Genomic DNA, 7,536 nt, shown 5'->3' on the forward strand with positions numbered 1-7,536 from the left:
TTTAGCTTGATTCTTAATTCCAACAGAAATGCAGAAAAATGTTGTGCCTTACTTTGGTTTATGTTTATTCCCTCAGGGCTGCAGAGCAAGAGCTTTCACTGCTCACCCGTTGCTTGTCCATGGACTGAAAATGCGGTGCCACTCACGCAGAATCAGGCCACCCTCGCGTACCCTGTTGGGCAGGTGAGCATAGACATTCTGTTTCCCATCCACAGCTACATGAATCGAGTAGGTGCAATATGACATTTGCATAGTAAACTGTGTCATTTTCTTCATTGCTACTACGGATTATTTATCACGTAGCGAGTGAATGGCCACTCATGCAATGGAATCTTGCAGTGCTGTCACCTCCTGGCACGTTCCGCCTCGTACTGAGTTGGCAGCTTGTTTTTTCCTGTGTAACTGCATGGTAAAACACCTTTAGAAATGGTCCCAGCTCCTACAGCTGGGCTGGGGTGGCACCCAGGGGTGTGGGCAGCGCTCCTCAGATGTGACTGGGTGCTCTGGGTGCCGGGGCGGTGCCGGTCGCTGCGCTGACAAACGGCTCCCGGCTCACCTCTCCAGCAACAGCAAAGAAATATTTATGCAGCCATGAAACAGCTTCCTTTCTGTAGCCCACTGATGGCTTCAACGCACGGTTTTATTTAAGTAATGATGTCACTCTAGACTTTTCTTACAACTTGGTCAGATTTGCTGTCTTGTTTCCTATTTCCTTGTATAGGTCTAACACTTTTCTTGGTAATATATATTTAATCCCTACTATGGCATAGGTGTAATAAGATATCAGTTTGTTGAAATCTACCATTTATCTTGTATGTCCTAACCTCTAAAAGCCAATGTTTCATACATATACATTTTAAAGAAAAGTGGGAATTTTCTCTGTACTTTTTATTTTTTTTACCCCCGAAAAAATGAATTAGTTACAAGTATCTGTAACGATCAGAACTTGGTCCAAGAGCTTATGCAAACTTTATTCAAAATGCTCTTTTGTTATTCAGTGGAATTATACTTCTGTAGAGGTGGTTTTCTTGTGAAATACTCTGTTCAAAATATGCCTTCAAATTTGAGGCAACTAAAAATTACTGTGGCATGGTCACTGCTCTGTGTTTCTCTTGTCCATATTTTCATTCCTCTGGTTACTGCTGAAGTCGTTAGGAAGTGAATGAAAACACAGAACAAAATGCTTTTAATGATTTCACATTTCTGAAAGATCCATTTTGTATTTCTGCTCTGGTCTGGGATTATCTCAATCAGACTCTTTCTGCCATTTGGAAGTAAGCAATCTGTGTCACCAGTCAGAAAACCGCTTATTTCCATGTGCAGCTTTAAGCTGAGCGTTTTAATTGAAGTAATAGGGTCTCTCCTCACGTTCCAGATGTGAACCGTACGGTGAGGTTTTGTGCTTGCTGAAGGAGCGTGGCAGAACAGACCTCGCCTGTGTACCTGGCAGCATCCCGGCGAGGATCCAACGGGAGGGAGCCCATCCAGCCTCATGGGTTGTTGAGCCGCGTATTCCCTTCTGGCAACACACTCAGCCTGGGACTGGGCTGCTCTTCCTGATGCCATGAACGTTACTGGCTTCCATAAGGACACCCATGAAATAATTCATGCTAATTGCAACATCACTGCTACAAAGATGTGTGAGAAAAAAAGATCTTCGCCATGAAAAGATGTAGGTAAGTGTTATGGATGTTTAAGTTTTTAATGTGGCAAGATGAGAAAAAGTAAGTCCATGACAACAATCCTTTAAGGTATGTAGAGGGAAAGTTGGTAGTTTTAGCCACAGCGCAGCAGAATTTAAATTATGCAGTTCAGAATAGGCAGAACTCTTTATATCTCAAATGGATAAAATACATGATTTGCAGTATGTACGGATTTTTAATGAGGAAGGTAATTACAGCCCTAAGCCCTTCATGGTACGGAGCTATTTCTGTGTCATTATTCCTTGTGTGGTACCTCAGCTCCTCGTCTGACCCGGAGCGCCGTCTCCTTTCAGAGACTGAGCTGATGCCTCAGTAGGATCTATTTGCAAAAAGCCACAACTGATCCTTGTATTAAAACAAATCCCCCATATGGTGGCAGCCTTTTGAAAGATATGGAAAAAAAAAAAACCACTTTCCATTTAATGTTTGTTTTAATACAGTCAGAAAGAAACATAGATGACATGGAATGGCTCCTCTTTGTTGGGAAAAATGGTCATCTGTAACGCGCTTTCACTGGAACCTGTAAGAGAGCAGCGTTTCCTAATGCTAACAAGATTATTTCAGTTCTAGACTTTATTTCAATACAAGACTATTTTTAGTCATTTCATCACTTTTCAAGTGTTTAAAATAGTCACCGTATTAGATTAATATAGGTCCCACTTCAATTACCAGTGTTGTTGGCAATGGCTTGGTGTAGACTACATGCTGACTGTTGGAAGAGTTTGTTCCTCTTCTATGAGACATTGCTGCTTATATGCAGCAAACTCTAAAAGTAGGTGTTCAGCAGAGACGTCCTTGTTTCCAGGAGCTTTTCAAGAGCAATGAGCACAGTGTTGGCAGCTCCTCTGCTTTCTGCTGGTACTGGAAGGGGAGCCATGGAAAGGGTAAGTGAATCGGTGCCATGAGAGGAGCAAGGAAAATATATTTGCCAAAGATTTAAGTTCTGTGAATCAGGGCCATGAACTGTAAAGCACACCAGGGAAATGGGGGATAATTCTTGCAACTGCACATTACTTTGCTCATTCCTACTTAAAGTATCTGAATTCTGAAGAAAAGCTGTTTTCTGGGGCATCTCTCTCATCATTAGATGTTTTAGCTGTTTCTAGATGGCCAGTTAGACAACACCACTAGGACTGAGAAAAGGTTTAATTTTTCTTTGAAAAATTAAGTGACTCGGTGCAAGGAAGACTTTTCCTCTTTTCCCGTTGTCGAATGGATGATGCCCACAAGACTCGGCTCAGCTGAGCAGAGGTGTTGGGAGGCAGGAGGAGACCCGGCGCCCCAGCAGACTGATACCGTTTGCCTTCAAGCTGTCGCAGGGAAGAGCAGCCTTTCTGTATTGTGGCATCCAAGCAAAACCAGTAAGTTTTTTGAAAACAGATTTAGATGTGTGGAGGTTAGGCTGTCTTTCATCTTTCTTATTGCTCACAGCAAGACTACCGTAGCACCCTGGCATGACCTGTTTCTGCAATATTTAGCCCACAAGTAAGACTAAAAAAGAAGAGAGAGGGGAATGTACCACTGCTAAACATATTTGAGAAGCACTGTGATGGTCTCTGTGGTGTCAGCTCCTGTTCTCAAGCGCTTTTGCCCTGCAGCTTCACTGCCAGCCTTGCTCCCCGTTTCCTGGGGGAGGTGGGGGCTGTTTTCCCAACAGGAGCTGTGAAGGCAGGGGGAGGACAGCGATGCTTCTCTTATGGACTCCCCCCACCATTTAATATTTCCTGTATTGGACCCCCCAGCCCCTGTTTCTGCTGAGCACCAGGTACCCTCCATGTCCGTAACGAGGGGCATGTTTTCTTTGCAAGCTCCCTGCGCTTTGCTCATACAAATGAAATTGCTCTATTCTGACAAATGGCTCAGTGAGTTACAGCCCGCTTATTGTTTTAGAAATAAAGATATTAGTATGCAAATGACTCTGGAAGGTGTTTCTTCTCATTAGAGAATGGAGATCGTTTGATAAAAGATGCAGTGTTCTTCATCTGTAAAAAGGCTTAGCAAATTTGTCTTGTCTCAACAGCGCTCTAACAACAAGACCAATCGGATAATGCAGCAAAGAAAGCACAGGAGACAAATGGTTTATGACACTCAAGTTACCTTTACTGTGCAAGGTGGGCGTGAAATTTTTTATGGTGAGACAAAAAAGATGATGGGCAATTAACTACAAACTCATGCAGCAGGTTTATCATATGCTCAGCTCATCCATCTGTGTCTCAGTCTCCAGTGGACTCATGAGTTTCATCAAGAAAACCATTTTCAAACCAGCAGACCAAAACAGATAATTTTCGACTCCAAGCTCTGTCGAGGCTTTGCAGTAGTTTTACCTTATGTTTACGATTTGCAGATGCAACATATACATGTAGCAGAAGAGAGTGGTCCAAACGTTTTTCCCCTTGCAGGGTACATGTTTTAAAATATTTCTCACTCAGGGACCACTTCTGCAAATACCTGTGTGTGTGTGAATAACTTTGTTCAGATTAATTAATTAGATCCTTTGGGGCGAGATGGCAAACGTGGTATGTAACTGCATTTAAATCCCAACCTGTGTCCTGTGATGACTCTGCTAGAATAGGTTCAGGGAATTAGGAGAGGAAGGATGAGCTGGTGGTTAAAGCACTGAATCTGTATGCAAAATATTGGTGCTCGGCTTGTGCTCCTGCTGCAGACTGTCTGAGTGTCCGTGGATGAATCACTTGGTCTAGTTGCAACTTGGTTTTGACCTGTAAAGGCAAGATAGCTGTTGTTATGTTTGTGCCAAAACAGTTAATATTTAATTATTAACCTTGACAATATTATGTCAATGAATATCTTATTAAAGCCATTTAAGAACTAATCTTATATAAATAATATTTTTCATTAACTAATTAGCTTGATGTAGTCTTGCCAGATTGGGTAAAAAAAGAAATAGGTTTTCAGAATCAAAGGTAATTATTTTATCATATGAATCTTCAAGTCCCTCTTCTCAGTCTCTAAATCTTACTGCTTCACAAAATGCATACACTTCTTCCCAAGAGATCACAATGGGGAGGGAATCAAGAAAGTCAGAGCCATGGGACTAATCAATTAACCTGTCACAAAGCCCTGAGATGATGTCTCTTTCTTTCACCCTGAAAATAGGGGAGGGTGATAAACCTAGCTCACATAGGAATAATTCTAATAGGTTTTATAGAAAATTAAGTGATACAGGCAAGGCAGTGCTGTCCTCAGGTCTGCCACGGGGCTTACTGGTGCTGGCGGCCAAACACCTGGTGATCAGACTATGAAAATGATGTATTTCCAGCTGTTCTCTTCCATGTAACGCTCTCATTCGCTTATAAGAAGGTGAGTATTACTTGAATGAAACAGCATCTTAATTTTTCATTAATTTGTCAAATACGTGTAAATTTTTTATCGCTTTAGAGTAATACTAGCTATTGATGTAACACTATGCAACTCTATCAAGCTTAAGCGAGTGAAAGGCTTCCTTTGAATTCACTCCCTTGCCACTCAACACCGCTGAAGAAAGTGAACTACTGAAGAAAGATATAGGCCTCATGGTCTTTCCTGACAGTCAGTAAATCGGGGTTTTGTCAGACCAAAGAGATGCCATAAAGAGAGCAGATTAAAAGAGATTAGTTCTGCCAAGAGGCCTGAGGAGAGAATTTACAGCTCCCCTCTGCTCGCCCAGCAGAGCCAGAGGATGCACAGGTTCCAGGGGTCGGTGAAAATCCTTCTGCTCCTTCCATGGGGCTTTACATCACAGCCAAAATGAAATCTACTGGATTGGAGGGAAGGGGGGACGAAGGGTTGGAGAGATGCTTGGTTTTATTTTTCCATCTCTGTGTTAGGTTTTCAACAGGCACACTTCAGATTTCTGTCACACAGTATTCCCTTCGCTCTGGTTGGCAGTTGTTACCGCTATCAAAGCCGTATAATTGAATTCAAAGGCATAATAGTAACCTAGAAAAATATGTAATATCAGGACAGCAGTGGTGCTATTGTACAGTGGTGCGTGTTCTTTATTAACATCGGTGGGTCTTCAAAAAAACGTGAAATGTGCACAAGTAGTGGTGACTAATTCCTGAAAGCACACGTGGGGTGCCCAGGAGACAGATGGATGGGATGTGAAGGGAGAGGAGGTGGAGAGCTGACCATAAGCAAGCACCAGAAGTTCAGCTATCACTCATAAACTGGGTTTGGTTTAAAGTACCCAAAGTACAGAGTTGCAGTTGACTGTTGGGGGACCTTGGAATATTTGGATGTCTTATGAAAAAAAAAAAAAAAGAAAAAAGGACTTGGAAAATTCAAGTTCACTTTCGGACAGGTCTGAAAATGTGGCAAGTACAGGCATCATCACTGGATTTATGCTGGTTTATAAAAAATTCATAAGCCTGGGGAACAAGAATAAAATAGTCACGTAATCTGAAGTAATGAGAGAAAGGGAGAGCTTTTACTGGGGAATCTGAGAGGGAGCAAAGGATATCACAAACATGCTGTAGTGAAAATGCTCTTAGGCCTAAAAGAGCAGAGTTGCTTTAACCCTTTTGCTCAGACCAGATAGCCAGGAGCCATTAAAGTAGAGAGCTGTTTCACAGCTCGTGAAAACAAAGTGTGTCTTTGTTCTCTACGCTGCCTCACAGGAAGTCAGCAAAATATTGTAGTTTGATGGCCAAGCTTTAGTGGCCTCCCAGTGCTTAAAGGGGGAACAGGAGAGGTGGGGGGGGACTCTGGGTCAGGGGGGTGGGGGTAGGATGAGGGGGGACAGGTTTAAACTGCCAGAGGGCAGATTTAGGTGAGATCTAAGGCAGAAATTGTTCCCTGTGCGGGGGTGAGGCGCTGGCCCAGGGTGCCCAGAGCAGCTGTGGCTGCCCCCTCCCTGGAAGGGTTCAAGGCCAGGTTGGACGGGGCTGGGAGCCCCCTGGGCTGGGGGAAGGGGGCCCTGCCCGGGGCACTGGGGGGGTGGGACTGGGGGGGCTTCGAGGTCCCTTCCCACCCAAACCAGCCTGTGGTTCTATGATCAGTATCTAACTCATAATTTAAAAAATCTACTGTTTATTTCTAATTTTGCTTTGAAATAGTTTGAAATAGAATAGAAATGGATAATAAGTATGAAAGGAAGACTATCATATCCATGAAAATGATTCAATAACATGCCTTTTCCTGTGATTTTATTTACCTATGGAGGAACTATTCTAGAGAGAACAAGGTCATCTAAAAACATGTATTTTACTTGATAAAAAGGACATTTTCTTGCTCCCAGAGATTGAGTATTCTGTCCCCATTTGATTAACTGAAGAAAATTAAATGCAACAGAAGTAGGGAGAAGAGAGCAGTAACAGTGAGATATATGACATATTTGTTTTATGTGTATCATGCAACACTTTTCAGAGCTCTCAAATGGGCTGCTAAAATTTATCTTAATGTTGAAGTCAATGCTTTTTCATTCATAAACAATAATAACATGCAAACCCACTGATACAAAATAAGATATAGAAGGTTAATTCCATCTATGGAAGTCTGTCCGCAAACATAAATCCTGTAATTTAGATTGCAAAATCAGTGATGCAAGGTTTATATTTTATTTGTACAGCACACTGCGCATGACAACTGCTATCCAAGACTGATGTTCCTGAGCGTCCCTGCAATCAGATTGGTAAGATTGATTTTTACCAACTAAAGGGAATGGCCACATGCCCATTAACACCAGTATTGAGGAGCTGGGCCTGGCGTCACAGGAGCTGTTGGGAAGGGTTTGCTAAAGCGGCTTTGCACTTCTTCAAAACACTTGTCTAAAATTCAAAAGAAGTAGTCACCCCATTCTCAAGTGATCATGCGAATACATTTTAAAGTAAGT

The 7,536-nt window shown here is 42.4% G+C and overlaps 1 long non-coding RNA gene across 1 annotated transcript; it reads left to right on the plus strand.

Annotated features, from left to right (window-relative positions):
• Positions 1-2,938: 2,938 nt before the first annotated feature.
• LOC116962215 lies at positions 2,939-7,320 on the plus strand. The gene is made up of 3 exons (XR_004407431.1): positions 2,939-3,064; positions 3,724-3,814; positions 7,273-7,320. It is a non-coding gene; the product is annotated as an uncharacterized LOC116962215 (long non-coding RNA).
• The last annotated feature ends 216 nt before the right edge of the window (positions 7,321-7,536 follow it).

Source organism: Tyto alba, unplaced genomic scaffold (assembly GCF_018691265.1).
Source record: "Tyto alba isolate M040663 unplaced genomic scaffold, T.alba_DEE_v4.0 Super-Scaffold_3, whole genome shotgun sequence".
NCBI lineage: Eukaryota > Metazoa > Chordata > Aves > Strigiformes > Tytonidae > Tyto > Tyto alba.